Source organism: Dromiciops gliroides, chromosome 3 (assembly GCF_019393635.1).
Source record: "Dromiciops gliroides isolate mDroGli1 chromosome 3, mDroGli1.pri, whole genome shotgun sequence".
NCBI classification, from domain to species: Eukaryota; Metazoa; Chordata; class Mammalia; order Microbiotheria; family Microbiotheriidae; genus Dromiciops; species Dromiciops gliroides.
In genome coordinates, this window is record NC_057863.1 from 361,126,869 (window position 1) to 361,152,181 (window position 25,313).

Below are 25,313 nucleotides of genomic sequence, written 5' to 3' on the forward strand. Positions count from 1 at the left end.
TTAATATAAAGAACTCAAGATAGCTTACAAATATCAAAACCATTATCTTCTCTGTGAGGTTCATTAATTTTCCTAATACGCTTTATAATTCAGTCACTCTAGGTAGAGAGTGGGGTATGAAATTCAAAATTGTAGTGGTTCTTCTACCTAGAATATCTTGTTTTTACATATCTCTTGGGATCTGGCTTATTAGAATAATATGTGTTCTGAGTTATAGATTGTATCATATTCATATTTTTAAACAGTATTGTTGTCATTTACATCTGCAAATAAATTGTTCATTTAAACAAAAGCCCTATAACTCCAAGAAAATGAGATATACTTTCTTTTTAGTTTTTCCAGAGAGGTTTCAAATGTATGCACATATGATGTATACAAGCATGTACATGTGCATGCACACATATAGATGTGCACATACAGATTCAAAATAAACTCCAGTGGCCCTCTGCCATTTCCAGGATTAAAAAGAAAAGCCTGTTTGTTTTTCAAAGCCCCCCCATAATCTAGCCCCATGCTCCCTTCTAGTCTTGTTATACCCTATGCCTCCACATGTAATCTTAGATCCAGTAATGGTAAACTCCTTGCTATTCCTTGAATAAGACATTCCATCTTCTGACTGGGCCTTTTCAGGCTGTCTCTCTCATCCCTGGAATGTTCTTCCTCCACATCTCCTCCTCCTGTCTTCCTTGCATTCAGCTAAAATCCCTTTCTTCAGGAAGCTTTTCCCTTTCCATCTCAATTATAGTGCTTTCCCTCTGTTGATTAGCTCCACCTTACCATGTATAAATTTTGTTTGCATGTTGTCTCCCCATTAGACTGTGAGTTCCTCAAGGACAGGGTTTGTCTTTTCACTTTCTTTTGTATCCCCAATGCTTAGCACAGTGACTGGCACAAAGTAGGAACTTAAGGAATATATGACTGACTGATATACATATGATATAAGCATATACATATACACATACAAATAAAGTTATTCATATAGATACGTGCATATGCACACAGACGTGAGTGCATACATGAATATACAATGCAGGCATGTGCATGCACGAGCATATAAATACAGACACACATACAAAGGATAAAGCCTGGGCCTGTAATTTTATTGGCATAAGGAGCTCCCAGGTTAGAAACTACCTCTATTGATGCAGGTCTAAACCTTCTCTGCAATTTATAGTCCTACAAGGTAGCTTAGGCTACTGAGAGGTTAAATTACTTGTTCGGGGTCAGAAAGCCAGTATGTTTAAGGTCTTAAACATAGGTCTTCCTGGGTCTGAAGAAATGTTGCCTGATAGAAATCCACTACAAAATTATTATACTGATAATTACTAAGCTAAGCCAATAAAAAGTTATTTCAAAAAAGACCTTCTTTTGCCATCCTTGCCTTAGAGTTAATATAGTATAAAAAGATGAAAATAATGCTTGCAAGATTTCATCTAAAGTTTAACATCATATTAAGATTTTTAAAAACCAATTTTAAAGTTCCAAATGTTTTCCTTCCTACATCTCCTCCACATCTATTAAAAAAGCAAAGAAACCAAAATAGTTATGAATATATATATAATTAAGCAAAACATATCCCCCGCTTTCCATGTCCTATATATGTATGTATGGGTACACATGTGTGTACATGTATATGTGTATGCATCCACATACATGTATGTGAATGTGCATCCACTTTAATTTGTACTGAGTCTATCACCTCTCCAGAGATAGAGAGCATGTTTTATCATGAGTCCTACAGTACTATGGTTGGTTCTGTAGTGTTGATAAGAGTTCTTAAGTCTTTCAAAGTTGTTTGCCTTTATAGTATTGTTTGTATGAACTACTTTGCTTATTTCACTTGCATTAGTTCATAAAAATCTTCCCAAGTTTTTCTGAAATCATACCCTTCATCATTTCTGAGAACATATGTGCCATAACATTTTGCCATTTCCCAATTGATGGTTATCATGTCAGTTTCCAATTCTATGCCTCCTTTTTTATAAAAAGAATTGTTTTAAATAGTTTTGTCCATATGGGTCCTTTCTTTCTTTCTTTGATCTCTTTGGTATATAGACCTAGTAATGGTGTCACTGAGTAAAAGGGTAAGCATAGTTTAACAGCTCTTTAGGCACAGTTCCAAATTGCTTTCCAGAATAGCTGTATCAATTCAGAGCTACACTAACAGAACATTATTATACCTATTTTTGCATAGTCATTTTCCTTTTTTGTTAATTCTGCCAATCTGTTGAGTTTGAGGTAATGATATTAAGATTTTTAACATGAATATTACATAAGGAAAAATCATTAAATATAGAAATTTGTGAGAAAAGCTATTTGAAAATTATCTTTCAAATAAGCCATTTAACTTAAATTAACAGACTATGGGTAATTTTTTTTCCATGGGTAAACTTTTATTTTTATCAGGGGTTTGTTTTTTTTGGTGGGCAATGAGGGTTAAATGACTTGCCCAGGGTCACACAGCTAGTAAGTGTCAAGTGTATGAGACCGAATTTGAACTCAGGTCCTCCTAAATCCACGGCCGGTGCTTTATCCACTGCATCACTTAGCTGTCCCCCATGAGTAATCTTTTAAAAAATGAGATACAATTCTGTAAATAATTAAATTCATTAAAAGAATTGATGAAATACTTTTAGTACCAAAAGGGATATTATAGATCATCATTTTACAAATGAGGAAACATGGCTCTGAAAAGAGAAGTAACTTGCTAGTTAGAATCTGTCAAGATTCGTACTTGGGCACAATGTTCTGATTACCACACTGTCTCTTAGAATAAGAAGTTACCATTTCAATACCCGCTTCATTTACTGAGCCTATCAAAAAGAGTCTTGACTGTGGAGTGATGGCTGACATGGGTTTTAGGGTAAAACCCTAAACACTGAGTCATTAGGTATGTATTCTAGGGTTTGGCCTCAGCCACTATGTAGCCCAATTCGGGCCATGTTCCCAACTGTTAGATGGTTTATAAATTGAAGTCCAGTTTGTGCCTGATTGTAGATAATAGATTTAAGGAGAACAAGATTTGCAAATCAAGACAGATTTCCAACTAAGGCTTGGGAATGTTACATACCTTTCTTTTTACTCTGTAGGAATTCCACGAATATAAAGAGAAAATTAGCCAAATCTTTCACTTCCTAGAGGACTCTGCCACCATTGAGAAAAATCTTTTCAGGGAAGTATTTATTACACTGAACAAAGCAGTTTTACTTCTAGGACTATATAATTCAATGTATGAAAATCTGAAGCACTTCAAAGTTTCCTTTCAAGTAATAAAATTTATTTTCTCTTGTTCAATGAATTTTCATGACAAAGACTCTGTAATACATGTATGTGTATACAAATGTATGTATGCATGTATGTACACACAAAGATATAATCTTAATCCCAGATTATGAAATATCGGTTGAAGGAATATACTATGATTAGGTCTAAGAAACAAATAATATTCCCACAACCGTTAACAGAAGGGAAATAAAAAATGCATCATGAACCTTGAATAGATTCACCTAAAATAAAAACAAGATTATTTTATTATAGTTATATTTATGTGAGAATTTAGAGTTGTTATTTAATTTTTAATCAACTTTAATTTTATTTAACATTGCTTACAAGATCAGGTAAATATCAATTGTATATACTTTTGGAGACATTTAAAACCCTTTACAAACCAGCCCTATAATTCTACTATGCAGAACTAGAATGTTTCTAAGACTTCACAGTAAATAATAGCAATGTAGCACATACTACCTTGATTTTCAGTATCTAGGTCACATGGACTATTTAGAATGCTGCAAATAGAAAGTAATATAAAGTAGGCAGATTTTGTCAACCAGAAACATAATACCTTGCTTCTGAATTATGAATAAAATGTATAACATGATTGGGGGGAATAATAACTTTGGATTAAAACAGTACCCACTGTCATAAAAATGGAATTACCCTTCCCTTTATGTACATTGGATAAAATCCTTTAGGAATTTCATATCCTTTAAGACAAGGTTTTGTTTTTTAACTGCTATATGAGATACTTACATATAATACAGAATAAATAGGCATGTACAGATAAAACAAGCTATAGTGAAAATAAATACTGCAATGTCAACAAAAAATATAACCTGCAATTTAGTGATGAATGCTGCACTGGATACTAATAATCAGAAACTATTGTTTCCATACAGAATAATGGGAACTATAGGGACTCACAATAACATTTGAAAGCACAATCTGTTTAATCATATATCTCACAACTTAAGACCACAGAGATTGGGATGTATTTTATTTATAGAAGATGCATAATGGTTCTTCCATTTATTTTCAGATTTTCATGAGAATTATATTTCCTGAAATTTACTGAATCAATTATGTTATTTAATAATAATTCTCTGTTCCAATTAGTTAATACTGAAGTAAACAGGAAGTAATTCACATTACATAATGTTATAACCTAATCTGGACTGAGGAATTGGGAATATCTCAAAGAGAAAACAGGGAGAAGGGAACATAAATCAACATTACAGTAAAGCACTTTTAAATGACCTCAGTTTATAAAGATAAAACTTTGATACAGAGAATATTCATATTATCATAGTGATCTGTAGGATCTATTATACCTAAAAGCATATTTATTCAAGAAAGATGAATATAATTCTAAACTTTCCAATATCTCAAACCACAGAGAAATCTTTCATGTACTCAAGTAATTATGAACTTATTCTGTTAGGTATACTGCCCCAATGAAATCATCATATACTTACAGGTTTTGAAACTGGGAAATGAATATTTACTATAATTAAATATAGTCTAGCCAGTTTTTGGACTATTTGTTTACACTGTTCACTCCAAATGGATTTAAGGTGTTCATAGGGGACGAAAATCATAGACTTTCAAGAAAAGCAGCCCTTTGTAAAAGGAAGTTGCTAAGAATGCTAGGCAAAATTCTGTGCAAAATAACTTTTCTACCTTAGTTGAGCAGAGTATTCAGCAGTGTCAGGATCAATCAGTCAATTAATAAACATTGACAGTATGCTTACCAAGTGTGTGTTAAGTTTGTCAACATATAAACAAAGGTGACATAATTCTGCCTGGCAGATGATATCAAGAGGGGAGTAGCAGGGCTTTGAATCTCCCAGAATGCACAGTATTACCTTCTTGGCCTTCATGGGGCAGGTTAAAGGACATCAGGGAGACAGTTTCACATTTGCTACTGTCTTGAATAGTCAGTACTGTCCCAGGTGGGGTGAAGGAGGGAACCACAAGGGAGGAACATGCTCAACCCACAGTATGGGAATGATTGGGAGTTTTAGAGTCAGTATGGATTGGTGATAATATAAATGGAAACAGAAGTTGGTCCCCTGACTGGTATTTGACCCAGATCAGCATGTAACCACAGATAATGAGATGTTAAAGTAAGTGACAACAAGCTGTTAATGCAGAAGTTGGCATTTGCTGGCAAAGACTGGTCATGCCCCTGGTGGTAGCCTTCATTAAGTTAGCTGGCTAAACTCAGTGGCCAATCACCTCTGGGAACAGCTGGTGGAGAGTATCCTTATATCCATACCAGAGCTAAAGTGGGAAATTTCTACCCCTGCCTTTGGCCATACAGCAGGGAAAGGCAGCAGGACCTCTGGAAGCAGAGAAGACACGTACTCATGAGACAACTAATCCTGGCAACTGAGACTTGAGCTGTAGAAAGGAGCAGGTTCTAGCAAACACCCTCCCAGAAGAGATGCTGTGTCCAGAGGACAGAAATAGAAAGGTTTCTTAACTAGAGAAAAGACACTGAGTCCCTGCCCTCTCCAAGATCACCAGTGACCTCTAATTGCCAGATCTAATGGCCTTTCTCAATCCTTGTCGAAACTGGTTCTCTGCAGCAGTTGGCTCTGTTGACTGCCTTCTCTTTCTGTACATGCTCTCCTCTCCAGGTTTTTGGACTGTTCTCTCCATTCTCTTCCTACCTATCTGGTCCTTGTCACTTTCCTTTGCTGGATGTCAATGACCCATGTCATTGACTATCAACTATGGGTATACTCCAAGGCTCTGGCCTGAGTCTTCTTTTATTCTCTCTATTCCCTGAGGGAGAAGCAGGAGGTAGCATGTGCTAGGCTATTCACAACAAACAGCACCACAACACTGATTTTCCCTTTAGACTCTGATGGAGACAGCTCTGGACCCTGAGCCTAAGCACACTGAGAATAGCAACACTTCCCTAACAACCAGACCTGCTTCTAGCTGTCTTCACAAACATCATGAGGTGAAAAATCAATGTGTAGATGGGGACTACCTTTCTCATTACCACGAGCAACAAATGCTGACTAAGTACTACCAACAGGCAGATAGGCAATAGAGCCCTGGAAGTGACAGCACCCCTCTCTACCCTCCAGCAAGACCTTCAGTCTTGCTTCTAGCCCAGACTTCATTGACATTATACAGAGAAGCAACTTTGACAGGACAGGCAAGGCACCCTGAGGGAGAGGCAGGACAATGTGAAAGCTAGGCAAATAAAACTATCATTAATACCACTTTAATCACTGTTTTCCCTAAGACCTTGGTGGAGATAGCCCAGGATCCTGTACCTTGGCAGTGGCAGTGTTTCCAGCCCAGTGCCCTTGGCCTTCATCCTGGGAGAAGATGTAGTATACGTACCCTTAGTGCTGTGCAGCCCAGAAATGGCTCCTACAGGTGCTATAGCCAATGCTACTGAAGATTCAGAAAAGGGCACTTAAATTAATATTTAATGATTGATGCTGGAAAGATGGGTTGGGATCAGGTTGTACAAGGCTTTAAAAAATCAAACAGAACAGTTCATATTCAATCCTTAGAGGCATTGGAGTTTACTGAATAAGGGGAGTCATATGATCAGATCTAAGCTTAAGGAAAATTACTTTGGCAGTGGCATGTATCATGGATTAGAATTGTGATACTTGAGCCAGGGAGGGACCAATTAGAAAGCTCCTTCTGGGAATGGTGGTACATTTCTCTAATTGCTGCTACTAATAGGAAAAGTCTATCATCTAGTGGATCATTTGAGCTCAGAAGTTCTGAGCTGAAGTGGACTCAGCCAATCTGGTGTCTGCATTAAGTCTGGCACCAAAGTAGTGACTCCCCCAGGGACAGGAGGCACCAGGCTGCCTAGGGAGGCATGAATCATCCCAGGTTGGAAAGACAGCAGTCAGAGCTCCTGGGCTTATCAATGACTACACTTCCCTCATGGGCAAGATGAGGAGACCCAGTCTCTAAGGGAAGAAAAAAAAAGCTCTTGTAATCATCGAGTTAAGAAGCAATGGGAATTATGCCCAAAGGGCGATAAAGCTGTGCATACCCTTTGACCCAGCAATACCACTTTTGGGTCTTTTTCCCAAAGAGATCATGGAAGGGGGAAAGGGACCCACATGTACAAAAATATTTATAGCTGCTCTTTATGTGGTGGCAAGGAATTGGAAGTTGAGGGGATGCCCATCAATTGGGGAATGGCTGGACAAGTGGTGGTATATGAATACAATGGAATACTATTGTGCAGTAAGAAACGATGAGCAAGAGGAGTTCAGAGAAACCTGGAGGGTCTTGCCTGGGCTGATGATGAGTGAGATGAGCAGGACCAGAAGAACAGTGTACACAGTATCATCAACATTGAGTGTTGATCTACTGTGATGGACTATATTCTTCTCACCAATGCAACGGTACAGAAGAGTTCCAGGCAACTCATGAGAGAAGAGGATCTCCAAATCCAGGAAAAAAAAAAAAAAGAACTGTGGAGTATAGATGCTGAATGAACCATAATATTTCTTTTGTTTTTGGTGCTGTTGTTTTTCTATTTTGAGGTTTTTTCATCATTGCTCTGGTTTTTCTCTTATAACATGACTAATGCAGAAATATATTTAATGTTATTATGTGTGTATATATATATATATGTATATATATAAAATAACCTATATCAGATTACCTGCTGTCTAGGGGAGGGGGGAGGTAGGAGAGGGAGGGAGAAAAATCTGAAATTGGAAAACTTGTATAATCAAAAGTTGAGAACTATCTTTACATGTAATAGAAAAAAATAAAATACTTTATTAATTAAAAAAAAAAGAAGCAATGGGGGCCCGAACTAAGGTGTTGGTTGGGTGAGTAGAGACAAAGCTTTCAGTATGAGCTTGGGTGAAGACTGCAAGACAGAGCAGAGTAGCTATTTGAAGGAAGGGAGAGTAGGGCGTTGAGGCTAATGTTGAGGTTATGAATGTGGACTGGAAGGTTGGTGGTGCCTTTGGCAGGAATAGGGAAATTTAGAATGGGGAGGTGTTCTGGGGAAAGATAATGAGCTCTGTTTTAGACATAATTAATTTAGGATGCCAAGAGTCAGTTTGGGTGCCACCTGCAAGCAAACTTTCCTAGTCCCCTAGTCTGTTCATACTTCTTCTCTACGGTTACCTTTTATCCACTTTGTATGTATGCTGTCTAAAGATGTATGTACCTTTATGTGTACACACAAGGTTTTAGAGAGAAGAGGCTTGTTTTGGATTTCTTTTTTCTTTGAATCTCCAGGATTTATAACAGTATCTGGCACACTGAGTGCATAATAAATGCTTGTTGAATGATTATTTTAAGTGAAAAAAATTCAAACAAAGGAGTTACTCTAACTGAAGAGACTGATATTCTTAGAAAGAAACTGAAAACAAGATGAGCAATCAGGTATTTCCTTTTTTTTTTTAAGTAATAGAATTGAGTCTAAATTAAAAATCACTGACTGATCACTATACTTTCACTTTCTACCATTGTAGAGGAGATATAATTTTCCCAAACATAAATCTGTAGAAAGATAATACAAAAGAATCTTAAAGCTGAAATTCCTTTAGGTCTGTTAGTATTTTAATCAGACTCAGCACATGGATTGCACTGCTGATAGAGCTGAATACAATTTGTTCTTTTCTTGGTGCTGCAGTGGTTGTGTGTGTGTGTGTGTGTGTGTGCGCGCGCGCGCACGCGCACGTGGTTTCCAATCATTTTTAGGAATGGATGGAAAAATACATATATTTCTTTTAAAAAATTCTGTTTCAACTCACATCCTCAAGGAAAACAATCCCTTAAAACAGAACAGCATTTAGATCTAAGACATCTACCAATGATTCTAGTTTTAGTAAGACATTATCTTCCCAATTTGAGCTTCAGAATTCTGAGAGTCCTCAATGGTAAACTGACAGATATGGGATTGATGACCTCCTATAATTTAAAAAATATCACATAATCCAAAGGGCCATTATGAGGCCTTGAGGATGACTGACTAGCCAGAAGTGACTAATGTCCTAAGGCTTTGCCTGGGGCCTATAATCTCATCTAATAATTATTCACAACCTCCTAGAAAAGCCCCAAGCTAAAAATCTGATTACTATTTAGAATTAAATACCTCAAAAATTTATTTAAAAACCAACTCCTTTCTACATTTCAGTGTTTGTTTAATTCATATATATCTTTAGAGGATTAGCTGAAGGAATCATGATAGTTAGACAAACTGTTCCGTGAGTTGCTTTGTATTGAATTTATAAAGAAGTATTTTAATACCAAAAAGTGCAGAACAGAAAACTGAAAAGAGTTAATGGTGACATGAAAGGAAGTAATAATGTAAATATGAGTTCAGAAAACTTACAATTACATAGGGATGCAGATGTGGTTTTTTAATATATGTATATGTATATATATATATGTATATACATACATACATATATCATCACTTTTCCTTTTACAGATATAAATAAACATTTACAAATAACAACTCAAATATTTAGTGATTTAGAGAAGTGGGGATAAAACAATTTCCTGCAATCACATGCTTCTTTTATTGATCCTATCACCTTTTTCTATTCAAGTTCTCAAAAAAAAATTATTTCCCTCTAGCTGGTAAACCCCTCTTCAGAGCTTTATTTCCAAAATTGACCTCAGAAACCCTCTTCTCTTTGCCATTCACTTTGTCTAATTCAGTAGTCCTAAAAGCTAAGAGTAATGGTTACCTATATATCTTGAATATCAGATACATTTAAAACAAAGACTTTTTTTTGCTTATTTTTTTATCCACTGATTTTATTGGTACAAAAGCTGTACAACTTTATCTAACTCTAAATGATCTATCTTTTATGATTAGTTCTTTTCTTTATATAAAACTTATCTTTCTTCTCATTGTTTTAGGGTATAAACTTTAATATTTAGGTAGCATATTCATTTTGAGGTTATAATGTCATATGGCATAAGATGTTTCATTCCAATTTTTCCATCAATTCTTGTTAAATAGGGAGTTTACTCCCAAGTAATTTATGTGCTCAGGTTTATGAAACATTGGGTTGAGTGATTTTTTTTATTCTTCTTTATTCTTCCACTGCTTTACTTTAATATTTTTAATGTAGTACCAGATAATTTTAAGGATTAGTGCTTTAGAGCAAGTATCATACTCATAGTAGGGCTACCCAACAAGATTAAAATTTAATTGGTAAATGTATAATAAAATAAATAATAATACAATACAAAACAGATAATGTTAATTTGTGGTTTTCTATGTCAATATGCAGCCTGCAGAGAGCATTTCTGTTTGTGTTTGACATCAGTGCTTTAGAGCAAGGCTTCTTAAACTTTTCCCATGACTTCTTTTTGCCCAAGAAATTTTTATACAACCTCAGGAATACAGGCATATAAAACAGGTATACATAACCTTTTACTGTTTCCAAATTTTTTTTACAAACCCCACATTCAATTATACGGTTCCAACTCACAGTTTAAGAAGCTAGGTTTTAGAATATAATTTTAGATTTTGAAATGGTATTCTACCTCCATCACCACTATCTATTTTCATTATTATCTTTGAGATTGTAGACTTGTTCCTCTGAGTGAATTTTGTTATCATTTGTCTAGAACTATAAAAGTATCTTCATGAAAGTCTGGTAAAGGACTAAATTTATATGTTAACAGGTTCTGTTTGTCATTTTTATTGTGCTAGTACAGTCCACACATTTAAGCATTGAATATCAATCCTATTATTTAAGCAGCTATTTCTTTCAGTGTTTTGCAATTGTATCTATACAAATGTTGAGTGTCTCTTAGTAGACTGACTCCCAAGTATTCTATTCATGTTATGCTTGTTTTGAATAGGACATTCCTTTCTATTATTTCCTCCTCGGTTTTGTTACTGCTATAGGAAAATGCTGCTGATTTTTGTGAATTTATTTTGTATCCTGCTATTTTATTGCACCTAACACAACATATATAACCAATAGTCACTTCTAACAGGTAAGTTGTCACATGATATAAAGCTCCCCAAAGAAGAACAAACTCTTAACAACTGTATAAAAGATTTCTTCAAATTTAAACATCTATGAAGTTGCACCTTACATCGAGCAACCTGGCAAAGATGCAAAAAAGTGGGAATAGTCAATGTTGGAGGGTTTGTGGAAAGATCAGCACATTAACACATTGTTTGTGGAGTTGTGAATTGGCTCAACAATTCTATAAGGAATTCAGAATTAAGCTAAGAAACGGAAGAAAAATATCCATGTCCAGAAACTTTACCCAATCCTATATCCCCAAGAAGTAAAAAATAGGGAGAAAGGCCCCAAATACAACAAAGTATTGAAAGCATTTGGCCTCTTCCCCTGCAACCTCCCATGGCTTTTGCCTTGCCTTGTCACATTCAGATCTCTGAATTTCTGGCCATCGCCATGACACACCCTCTCTACTTGGACCAGTCATCAAGAACCACATCCCCCAACTCTGACAGGGGAAGATTTTGCCTCATGTTGCCAAGGTCCAAGCCTCCCTTGCACTTACTCTCCATTTCCATGCCACGCAAAAGTGAACATGGCACCCTACTTCACCACATTTCTAGCTCCCCTTTATTTCTTCCTCTTTAGAAGTATAAGCTTTTTGAGGTGTGGGGCTGTTTTGCATTTGTATCCCCGACATAGTATAGTTCTTGCCACTGAGTAAGTACTTAATAGAGGCCCTATCTGTCTATCTATCATATGGAAACAAAGCTGATAGCCATCATTGAGGCCAGGGATTGGCAAACCATGACCCAAAAGGCCATTTAAAAAATGTAAAACTATTCTTAGCTTATGGGTACAAAACCACTTAGCAGGCTTGATTTAGCTTGCAGGTTATCATTTGCTGACTCAAACTAGACAACATTTAAATAAATTAGATACATTAATATAATGGAATATTACTGCTGCATAAGAAATAATGTATATGAAGAATACGGAGAAGCAGAGGGAGACTCAAATTAACTGATGCAAAGTGAAATATGATGAAAGAGTAAAACAATATCAAGGTGGCAATAATGTAAGTGGAAAGAAAAATGACAAAAAATAGAAACAATGCTATGACATTATAATGACCAAGTTTGGCCCCAAAGGTGGAGGACAATGGGGGTGAACACTGCATATACTGCCTGACTTGGCTGATAGATTGGTTTTTCTGAACTATTTTTTTCTCTTTTTCATTATCTGTATACAGGATGGTTCTCTGGGTTGGATAGAAAGGAGAGATATATTAGGAAATGGACATATAAAAACAAAAGCTATGAATGAAACTGATTTTTTCTGACCTTTAAGTACTGGTTTTCCAGAGGTCATTTTTGAAAGTCTTAATTATAAGGGGAAAGAAGACTGGTTTGGGAATGAGGAGACCTGGACTTTAATTCTAACTCTGAAAATAACTTTAATTGACAGAAGCACAAGATCACAGATTTAGAGCAGAAATGACTGACCTGAGAGGCTTCTGAGTCCAACTCATCTTTTTACAAATGAAGAAATCGAGAGATCCGGTGACTTGCTCTTGGTCACACAGTTAATAAATATCTGAGGCAGAATTCAAAATCAGATCTTCCTGACTCCAAATATAGAGGTCTATCCACTAATATACCTAGTTGTCCTCAATTCAGTGCAATTCAAATGGCATTAGATTAGACAGCTTCTGTGTATGAGGCACTGTGGTTGGCATAAGGGATACAAAGACAAAACAGAACCAATCCTTTCCCTCAGGAGGCTAAAATTCTAGACTGTGGAATGTCAGAGGGGATGATCAATTATAAGACTGAGCAAAATACTTAACCCATCTGCAAAATGAAAAACTGAATTAAAGATCTCAGAGGTCCTTTTCAACTATAAAAGTTACATGATTCCATTCAAATGACATAACTCAATTCTCAATATCAATCTCTCCTTTTCAGTGTGCATTACCATTTACTTTTTTCTTCCTTTGTTTTGTGTGCAACCTAGTTAATTGAAGAAAAACCACATCCAATAGTATTCTGTCCTCTTTGGGTTACAATGTATTATTTGCTACATTTCTAGTTTTTACCTTATAATGTCTTTCATACACTAAAACTAGGACAAAGCTCTAGGGCAAGGGTTGAAAACTGTACATTTACCCCAGTCTTCTCACCCCCAATTTAAAGATTATATTACCTATGTCTACAGATTTTGACCTTTTACTATGACACATTCTATTTGATGGATTACAAAACAAAGAGACATGAAAAGCAGAATTCTCTGGCACTGAAAATTTATACTTTTATAAGAAGAAATGTTAAAGCATCCTTGAGATCTAGATTATATGAAACCGCTTACAGGGCCTATCTCTAAGCCTTAGCTCAGACTTCTACTATGAAGCCCTATTGAAAACTCAAAAGGGGATGAATTATTTTCATCATGGCCAATAACTTATAAACTACTGAGATATTAATTATTTATAACATTTGAAATCTGGCATGCCAAGTTATTTCAAGTAAGAAAATGCACTAAAATATCTGCCACATTTTGAAAAGACAAAATTATTCTTAAATTTTAATTTAACTTAATCAAATTAAGACTTGGGAAACAGTTACAGTAACTCACTTAGAAGTTTAACAGCTAATGTTCTTTTAAGTCTCTAAGTATGCCATATATACAATGGGTGAAAAAGAGACTTGGTTTTTAATGGAATATAGTATTTATTTATCTATCATTGGTGCTAAACAAAAATATACTATTAACTTGGTCTGCAGACCATGAGACAGGCATTATTTTTGTTGAAACAAATTGAGTTTTTAGATTAATTTAATTTCTTTTTAATAGAGGCACATATTTAATTGTGATTTCTGATGGAACTGTATTCTTTAATGACATATTCTCATACCTGTTCTATTGTAACATTCCAATGGAAGTCAATTATTTAAGTAGGGTCTTCAGCATGTAACAGGGACAAAGGAATTTAACAATTGACACTAAAGTTAACTGAGTAATATCTGCCTATCTGATGTCATCTGGTATTCTGATCTATTTTTGTCAAATGCCTTTTATATTTATTGAAAATTAACTCTATTCCGAGAAAGAGGACAAATGTATAAGTTCAAAACAGGAGGGGTGGGGGGAGAGAAAGAGAGAGAGAGAGAGAGAGAGAGAGAGAGAGAGAGAGAGAGAGAGAGAGAGAGAGAGAATGAATATATGAGAAGTCTATACTTACCCCAGGAGAATAACTGATGAAACCAAACCGATCTTCCAAGGTCCACTGCTCACTGGAGAGAACAGATTTCTCAAATGTTTTATTGTATCTTTATGAGCACCTCTTTTTCCTGTATATAAAAAAAAAACAGAACAAAAGAGGTACACATATTCATTCAAGGATACTTTTTCAAAATTAAAACATTTTATTTGACTTTAGATTATTTATTACTTTTTAATTTATAAAACAGAAATAAGTCATTGGCAAGAGGTTCCATAACACACTATAAGGGGAAACTTATAGTAAAAGAGGATACCATTAAAAAAATTTACATAGCCTATTATAGGAGAATCTCTCATTTTCTCTTTCTCTTCCCATTTCTACAAACACACCCTCCTTCCCCTTCTCTTTCACTACCCCCTACACATTAGGAACATCTGAAGAAAAAGCATAATTTACCTAATCTATTATAAAAAATGACACGCTTTTAATAATAATACACTTTAAAACTAAGATGAGAAATCTACACAGTTATTTATAAAAAAATTGGAAAGGTATAAAGTAGTTAGGAATAATATTGTTTTACACAGTCTATGAATTTTTACATTCAATGCATTCTTTTTTTTTTTTTCCAGGGGCAAACATTCCTTTACTTCTGTAACAAGCAGAGTGGGGATTACAAGCTGCTTTCTCCTCCCACCTTGGAGGTTCCAGGAATAGTCCTGGATGCTGCCCATGGAGCTGCAAGCCCACCTGGGGCCAGGGGTCCTGTGTCTGTCCCTGCATTACAATCCTGTCTCCAGGGGAGGTCTCCAACGAGGTCAGGCAGGGGGAAGGAGGGGGCCTCGGACCCCAAAGGGAAGATGGCTAGGGGTGTCAGGGTGCTAGTTGAATTTGGCTTTGGAAAAGTCCATTTCTGGATGCTGCTCCATAAACTTTTTCTGAATCTCCTGGTTCTTCTGCTCCTCTGAGGTTGGCAGGCCCATGGATTTCTGCCGCTGGTCATACATCATCTTCTCCACCATACTCCGGGTCTCACTGTCCAGGTCAGAAAGCTTGGAATTCTCTGGGTTGATCTTCTTGGTGTTGATCTCAGGGTCGCTGGACACCACGCGGCTCCACCACTCCATCTTGTTGATCTTTTCCAGATGCACCGTCACCACCTTGCCGTCTTCAATGAGCCAGGAGCTCTCCTCCACCTTGACTTCATTGTACAGCTCACCATCGATGAGCGGGGGCTGCCCCTTCAGTCCCACCTACAGATGCCGCCGCTGAATGTCCACAACCACATCCTTGCCCTTCAGCCGGAAGCTCCCAGGGAAGGGCACAGCCAGATCCAACTCGGACAGGGTCTGCGTCCACTGGTAGGGAGGGAGGTCAGCTCCGTTGCCCGGGTTAGGTCTAAGTTTCCCTTTATCCTTTTCATCTTCTTCCTCTTCGTCAACATCAGCCTCCTGTTTCACTGCTGAGTTGGAAGCGTTGTTCAAAGGCTGAGCCAGTCCGTCTCCGTTCTTACTGTTTTCCTCGCCCCTCCTCCAGTTGATCTCCAGCTGGAGCCTCTCGGCCTCCTCGTCTGTCAGCTCCTTGATCTGGGGCCCAGAGGCCTCCTGCTGGGTCTCTTGGGCCAGTCTAGCTGCACGCTCGGCCTTCTCTCGCCGCTCAGCCTCCTGCCTCGCCTGCTTTTCTTGCTGCCCCTTCTGGGCCAACTGGTTGTGGTGGCGGAATGTCTCGTTGATGAGCTTCTTGGCCATCCCCTCCTCGCCACCAATGAAGAAGTTCGTTTTGCGCCGCAGGAAGCTGAAGAAAGTGTTGACGAGCTCCTGCATGCCACCCTCGTGCTGCTGGGCCATGGCCAGCAACATGCCATCGAAGCGCTCCTCTTCCTGCTACCCGCCCATCTCGCCTGCTGCTAGACTCAGCTACTCGTACAGAACCCGATGTGGCCCCACTCCCGCTCCCAGGGCCGCTCCAATGGTTCCCTCCAATGCATTCTTGAATGCCCCAAATAGCAGTGAGTTATAATTTTATAAGTAGCATTTAAAATTGTCATTTACTATCAGTATGCTTAGTTCCTTTGTGAACAAAGGCAAGTCACTTCAACTCGGTGGGCCTCAATTCACTTTTCAATAAAATGAGGAAGTTGCAAGAGCACAAACTAATGGGAGAAAAATTCATTATTCAACAAGAATTGAGAAAAAAATATCAAAAATGCAGTTTGGCAGAAATTGGGTTAAATGAGCATTTTAAATCATATAGTAAGTTTACGTAAATAATCAATTGACATTGATTTAAATATAAATGCTTACATTATTAAAAGCAATTAGAAAAGACTGACCAAAAATACAGGTGATCATAAAATATAAAATAGGTGCTTTTAGTTCTATAGAACTAAAAATCTTTTACATAAAATCAAAGTAGGAAGAAAGGGAAAAAAACACCTCAATTAGAAGAGTTTCAGACATCCCTGTAATATGAGCTTGGTATCTGTGACCCAAATATTTAAGTATAAAAGTCATTCCTCTAAAGCTAAACAGTCAAAAGATATGAAGAGTCTGGAGAGGGAGAACTGCAACTATAATGACAATATGATAAAATGCTCCAACTCACTAATAATAAGAAAGATTTGATTAAACATCAAAATTTCACCTCATACCGATCACACTGGAAAAGATGATAGAAGACTGAAGTAGTCAATGTTAGAGGGTCTATGGAAAGGCAGTTACAAAAATATACAACAGATAGAACTGTGCCTTTGGTCTAACCATTCCAAATAATTTGGATTTTTTGTGAGAAAAGTCACTAAATGTTCATATATTTTGAGTCAGTGATCTTATAACTAGGCCTGGACTGCAAAGAAATCAAAGACAGAAAAGGCTCATATATAATAAAACACTCATGTAAACATTTTTTTTTCCTGTGGTAGCAAACAGTGGAAAACAATGTAGGTGCCCATCAATTGGAGGAAGGATGTTCAAAAACCTGTGTTATATGCATGTAATAGAAATGATGAACATGAGGAATTCAGAAAAGTATGAGAAGATTTGTATGAATGAGTAGAGAGGAAAGGAAGCAGAACCAGGGGAATAATATTTAAAATGATTACATTAATGAAAATGAAAGCAATACTGATAGGCAGATGAACCCTGAGTAAATATAATGACCAATCTTGGTACAGTAAAACAGATGATGAAATGCCATTCCTATATATCTGTACAGAAGCAGGGAGCCATGCTGCAGAATGTTATTGATCTGATCACATAGAGTTACCAGGTTGATTGGTTTTGCTTAACATTTTCTTTGTTATAATGGAGGGCATTTTGGAAAATAACTGGTGTAAAATTAAAAAAAAATTAATACAGCACAATAATTAATAGGAAGCTTGAATTATATGATTTCTAAGGAATATTCTAAATCTATCTCTATTATGTCATGCTCCCAAAAAGCTTTCCAAATTTGAACTATTATAGAAAACCTTCTAATATTCAATAAGTGAAATGAACAGTTTCATTTTCTATAATCTGTCTCTAGCAATCAACTCTTATGGTTTCCACCTTAAGCATATTAGACTTTAAAAAAACATCAATAAGTGGATATTTATTTTGAAGATATATCAAGAAATAAAAACATGCCTGGTCCCTCCCATATCAGACTTAAAACGTGTCAGAAAAAGAAAATCATTAGAACTGAAAATCTTAAAAATTAAACTATATAAATTTAGGTATTATCAGTATAAGGAAAAAACAACATTATTTTTGGCTACTACCTATAGCACTGTGGTAGTCTCTAGGAATACAATATCTATTACCAAAATTAAGTATAGCATTACCAAATTAAGGATACACTTAATTCAATGAATATTTAATGACTGCTTAGGATGTGCAAGGTATTATTCTAGGAAGTATTATTGGGATAAGCAGATAGTCTCTCAAGGTGACTACTTTGAAAATGACAATTTACAGAATAACAGAGTTTTCAAGCTGGAAGGGATCTCCATAACTTTCTAGTCTAAGCTATACTCCAACAGAATCTCAAATGATTAGAGCATTCCCAACATTCGGTCCATATGTCCAAAACATGGACTCCTGAGTCAGCACATTCTATTTCTGATAGCTATATAATATTGCCTTTTTGTAACTTCCAACCAGGGCTCCTATTTTTGTCCTATCAGACAAAAAGAAAAGCCAATCCTGTCTTCCACATGCCACTCCTTTAAAGACTTGCAGAGAGCGCGAGAGAGAATTCTCATGCTATCTAGTGTCTTCTCTTCTCCTGGCCCAACATCCCAGTTCTTGCAGCCTCATCTCCTAAGACCCTTTCATAAAGCTGTTTGCCCTCCTCTGGATGGTCTCTAGGTTAATAAGGTCCTTAAATGGAACACAATACTACAAATGTGGTCTTTCCTGGGCAGATCTATGGTCTCCTTACTTCTGGAAACTAAGCCTCCCTTAAAGAAGCCCAAGACCACATTCATTTTTCTAGTAGGCACAGAACACAGTTGATTTATACTGTTTTTAGTTCACTAAAACCTCAGACTTCTTTTAGAAAAACTACCACCTGTGTCTTCACCATCCTGAACTTACAAAACTGATTTTTAAAAATTAAACTGTAAGACTTCATATTTATCCTTACTGATTTTCATCTTATTAGAACCAGTCTGATGCTCTAACTTATCAAAATCTTTTTGGATCTTGCCTGTCTTGCAGAATCTCAGTCATCTTTCCTATCAACATCTCATTAACACAGCTGTCAAAATAATATTCCAAAAGCATAGGTCTGTCACTAGCTTTCTCAATAAATTCCAATGGCTCAATTCCTTCTGGACCAAATAATGAACTTTCTCTTTGGCATTAACAGCCTTTAACAACTAGGATCCAACCTGCTTTCTAGGCTTTTTATGCATTCCTCCTCTTCAATCACTTGATGTGACAATCAAACTGCCCTTCTCACTTTTCCTTGCATATAACATTTTATCTCCAGCTTAGCTCCTCTGGACAAGCTGTCTCCTGAGCCTGGAATGCACTCCCTCTTCCCTCCAGCCCCTCAGAACCCCTAGTTTCCTTTGAAGCTTGGTTCAAATTCCATTTCCTATATGAAGACTTTCTTGAGCCCCAGAGCTGCTTCTGTCTCCCACTAGAAATTATGCGGAATTTTTTGTACATATCTTTAGGTACATGTCTTCACCAACAGTATATAAACTTCTTTTTTTTTTAAATTAATAAAGTATTTTATTTTTTTCCATTACATGTAAAGATAGTTCTCAACTTTTGTTTATACAAGCTTTACAATTTCAGATTTTTCTCCCTCCCTTCCCCCTCCCCTAGACAGCAAGTAATCTGATATAGGTTATATCTATATATCTATATACATACATATATATACATACATATATATATAAGTATATAAACTTCTTGACAGAGAAGACTCTTTCATTTTTTTGTCTTTGTATCCATGATGCCTGGCATACTATAAGTGCTTAAAAAACTTGCTAATTTATTAAATGATCATTATTTATACTCATATCAAAGTTATTGATAAAAGTGTTAAATAGCAAAGTGTTAAACAGCACATACCCTTAAGCCATTCCACTGGAGACTTCCTACCAAGCTGAAATTGAACCATTCATTACTGTGTTTTGAGGCCAGGCATTTAACCAGTTATGATTTTATCATTTTATAGCTTCTTTGCCTATATTACTTCATATTTTCCACAAGAATAGTATGAGCTCCTTTATCAAATACTTGGGTAAAATCTAAATAAATTATCTCAGTGAGTTGAAGTCAAGTCCACTGGCATATCTAGGATTTGCCAACTCTATTTCTTTTCCTTTTTTAAAAAACTGGGACATCTGTCTTTCTTAAATTGCATAGGATATCTCCTTTTCATTTATATTTTGTCACTTATAATGACTTAACAATCATACCTGCCAATCCCTTCAGATATATGATACTGAAATTTACTTGGGCCAGATGACTCAAAGTCATCAAGATACCTCATTAGGTATTTTCTATCTCTGGCCATCCATACCATACTTCTTGGCTCCAGACTGTGCATCCCCTCCAACTTGTTACTACAGCTCCTTTCTGGGATCCTGGGCTCTGGGCTCCTGATTGTTGAGTTTTCCACCTCTAACCTATATCCAGACCCAGACCCATCATACCACAGAATGTGTCATTCTAGCTTACCACATCCACCCAGGCCCCATTCTTTCTTACTTCTAGTTTTAGGAATCAAAGCAACCCTATTATTCCTGGAAAGGGCATGTCAGTAATTTGCCTGATGACTCTCCATTCACCATTCTTAGATGAAGTAGATGAAGATAACCCTTCATGGCCATTACTCCTCTACACATGTTCTCTTTTACTATTATAAGCTTTGTGAGGGCAGGAATTGTATTGCTTTTGTATATATGTATTCCCTCCATTTTATATTTGCATCCCAGCACTTAGCATAGCACCTGTCATACAGTAAGTTCTTGAAATAGCTTTTCAGACTTCTGGCAAAGGTGGCTGCCTGAATAGAGAGGCAGGCGACTTACTTTCCATATATCTACACTAACAAAAGCCTGAAGTTTATACCAGAATGAATAATCATCAAGAAAGACAGGTATAGTGGATAGAGGGCTGGACCTGGAGTCAGGAAAACTTGAATTTGTAAGACTGTGAGGAAGACACTTAACCTATATGCATCTCAGTTTCCTCATTTGTGAATTGGGGACAATAATAATATCTATATACCAGAGTTGTGAGGATAAAATGAGATGATATTTCAAAGGAGCTTTCAAAAGCACTATGTAAATGGTAACAATAAATTCAATGAAAAATCATAGAAATCATAGAATGAGAAATCATTCTATCTAAGAATTGCACAAAAAGTTAACCAGCAGCCTTTGGGCAATAAGGAAAGGGGCTGCCAGCAAATCCAATGCCAGAGCATGCAAACAAGCTTGAGAAAGGCCTAAGAAAAGTAAAACGAGCAAGGCTTACTATGTATGTGGAGGCAGCAGGAGAGGAAGGAGGACTCTCAAAGAAGACTAGGAAACTTCTATTAAAAATGAGAGGAGATATTGGAATACAATATTCCCAAAGTCAAAAGGTATGGGTTTACAAAGATGAATAATTTATTTTGCAAAACTGAGTAGAATCCTACAGGGTAAAAAACAGATCTTCAATTGAACAGAGGATTATCAGGGATTTCTGATGAAAAGATCTGGACTGAGTAGGAACTCTGAAATGCAAACACAAGAATCAAGAGAAACCTAGAGGTAAATTTATTTGTGGTATATGTAACATTTTAATATAGAAGAGAGGTCTCCCTAAAAATCAAAAGATCTTTACTAACATAAATAAGAAAAATAGAGTGCCTAGAGGGTGGATTGGTTCTATTTTGAAGGTTTAAAGAGAGAAAAGAGAAGGCAGAGCAAAACAATACAAGAGCAAATAAAAGGAGGAAGACAGAGGAGGAAATTGCTGTTTCAAATAATTGGGGCTGGTGAGAATCATAAAAGGGGAGAGAACAAAAGGCATAAGATAAAGGACCTATTCTTTAATAGCTGCCAACACTAATTTGAGAAGAACTGCACAAATAAAATTGAGGACAGAAAAATGCAAGTGCCAAAGACATGGTACAGAGAGTAAGTTCTACTGGAGTTCAGAGGAAGAAGCATTTGCCTTTGGCCCCTGGTGATCAGGAATTTGATGCAAAGGAGGTAGAAGGTGAACAGCAGATTAATGTAGGATTTCACAGTTGAAAGAGGACATTCAGGTGGGATGAAGAGCAATGAGTAAACACATATAGGCACGAAAGCACAAAATATGTTTTAGGGGATAGCCAATCTGATTGACTAAAAGTGGCTAATGGAGAAGAGGAATGAGAAATAACACTGAAAAAAGGAGGTTAGGACAAGTCCATCATGGGACTTAATTTCCAGGTGAAGAAATCTGAATCTGTTTCATAGACATTGGGAAGCCACAGAATGATAGAATTTCAGAGTTGGGAGGGACATCTGAAGCCCCCTAGAGCAAATGAGAAAGTAGAAAAGGTCTCTCTCCAAGCTATACATTCCCATTCTTCTTAACTGACCTCATATAAACAAACATGAACTCAAGGCCCATCATCTCTCAGGTAGCTTAATGTAGTTCCCAGAGACGAATTGAATACAACATCCTAGATTGGGGAGTGGTGGTGCCTTACCACAGCTGAGTACAATGTGATTATAAACCTTTTATTTGAAGGCCTATTCCTTTCCATACGGCCTGAGATCACACTGGTCTCTGAGCAGGTGAGTAAGATGACCAAAGCTGTATTTTAAGAAGATTAATCTAGAATCATTATGTAAAATATACTGCTATGGAGAGATACTGGAAACAAGGAGCCCCAAAAGGAGGCTTGTCTAGAAATGAAGTAACGAATAAGTTTAACTTTTACTATTAATAATGGTAAATACTGCTGTGACTGCTGAAAATACAAATAATTATTGAATCTGAAAGGCAAAATATGAACTGAAAAAATCACTAAAGAAAAAAGTGCTCAAAATTAATCTTCACTAAATTAAGTGATAGAAATTAATGAAATGAAATATTCTACATATTACAATAGTATATTAATATGCCTAATTTTTAAAAATAGCACTTGATAAAGTATATGCTAATTAAAACATTTTAATTCACTTTCCCCCTTAAAAAAACCTAAATCTACATATAAAATATATACGACAAAAATATAAAAACATAGCTGAATCAGGACAACAATAAAGAATAATAAATGAAATCATTCACATATACAAAACTGCTCAGGAGAAACTCGAGGAACTTTGTGGGCTTATCTCCTCTCCTACCCTTTGATACTTCTATTTGTCCTGCTGAGTTACTATGGCAAACATGTCTGCTTGATAGGAGTTATAACAACTTGACACATATTAGTTACTTGAATATTAATTCCTTCCTGTGTTTGGAATCCTCCTTTTTACATATATTTGGAAAGATTTTCTGGAAGGGCAATGTTATTCTTTGAAGAAATTAAAGGGCACTGAAAACACTAATGAAGGAAATACCAATTGTTAGTTTTTTACTATTAGATGCTTTTTGCAATGATTTAGTACAATGCTGGGCAACTAGGTGCAGCAGTGGATAGAGGGTAGGGTCTGAAGTCAGGAAGATTGGAGTTCAAATCTGGCCTTAGACACTAAACAGCTATGTGATACCAGGCAAGTCATTAACCCAGTTTGTCTCAGTTTCCTTATCTATAAAATGTGCTGGAGAAGGAAATGGAAAACCACTCTAATTTTTGCCAAGAAAACTACAAATGGGTAATGAAGAGTTGGACACAACTGAACAACAAGAAGTACAATGCTAAGATTCAGAAGGGATTACTGGTTTGAATTAATAACTTATTTTTGTTATTTGGCTGGCAATATTTTCAATCTGCAATTTCATTCCATTTTCCTAAGCTAAGTTAAATGGTATGAACTATATATTTTCTTAATACTATTTCAAATTAATAAGTGTTTGCTGAATTGAATTTTAATTTATATACAGTTCTAAAATTTTTTTAAAAGGGATCATTGTATGACAGAGTTTACCTTCTTTCAAGAGAATTGGAGTATAGCTTCTGACTTTGTTGGATGATCTGGCACCACAGTAACACACATATATAGCATACTTGCATATTTACTACTATGCATTTTCATATATATGTACATACACACTTACATATGGATATATATGTAAGTATAGCATGTATACATATATAGAAATGGATTAGGAGAATAAAGGAAAAATGTCTCTCCAATAGAAGGGTTAGGGAAAAATTTTAATAGGGAATACTCCAAAGGGAAAAATAGATGACAGTTAAAAAAATCTTTAAAGAAAAATACAAGCAAATTATTGCTGCTAAAATGATAATGAAAATCTTAGACTTATTTAAAAGAAACAAGAGTATCCATATTAAGGGAGATAACAGTCCCCCAGGTTCTGTGCTGTCCACATTATATTTGGAGCACTGTATCTGATTCATATGATTTTCCAAAAAGGACACTGCTATTTAGAATGTATCTGGCAGGGGTGGAAGGGGTTGTGTTGAAGTGCTCAGGATGGTAAGGCCCTATATGGAACTGGGGTGTGCTGATTCCAAGTTCAATATGGTAACTGTGTGATGTGAAAACCAAAAAAGCTGATGTAATCTTAGACTACATTAAACAGAAGTGAAGAAAAACATAGAACAACAGAAACATTTTGCTGACTTTTTGCTCAGGTCAGGTGCTGTTTGCCATACTTTGAGAAACAATGTCAAGTGGAAATACCTACAGAGTGAAATAAATAGGACAAAAATGGAACTTGAAACTATGCCCAACAAAGGACTGGTAAAATAATTTGTTTTGGTTAGTTTAGAGAAAAGAGATTGTCTTGAAAATTGCCTTCTAAGCATGAAGGGTTATGAACTAGAAGAGGAAGAGTACTTATTCCATGTTATTCCTGAGGGGAAGAATGAGGCATAATTGGTGGGAATTAGAAGAAACAGATCTAGAATCAGTAAAAGGAACAACTTTCTAATAATCACAGATAGCTTATACAACAATGGAAAGGGTTGGCAAAGTAGCACCAAGTTGATAACAATGTTCATTATTAGCTGAGTTCTTGCTTTTTTTAAATGTTTAGAAAGCTCTTCTGGCTTCAACTTTCCAGGCTGGATGACTATCTGTCATAGACATAGTAGAACGGACTCCTATGCTGGGTTGGTAGCAGACTAGATGATGTCAATGGTCACTTTTTTTATCTTAACAGTATTTTTTTTTTCCAGTTACATGTAAAGATAGTTTTCAACATTCGCTTCTATAAGATTTTGAGTTCCAAATCTTTCTCTCTCCTTTC

At 36.3% G+C, this 25,313-nt stretch overlaps 1 protein-coding gene and 1 pseudogene across 1 annotated transcript in view; both read right to left on the reverse strand.

Annotated features, from left to right (window-relative positions):
* The window catches only part of MBD5 (methyl-CpG binding domain protein 5), a 445,079-nt gene that overhangs the window by 127,606 nt on the left and 292,160 nt on the right, over nt 1–25,313 (reverse strand). Inside the window, exon 5 of the mRNA XM_043995606.1 lies at nt 14,470–14,578. The gene's annotated coding sequence lies outside the window, so the exon portion shown is untranslated. The remainder of the gene's footprint in view (nt 1–14,469; nt 14,579–25,313) is intronic.
* Nucleotides 15,333–16,346, reverse strand: LOC122749304 (annotated as a pseudogene).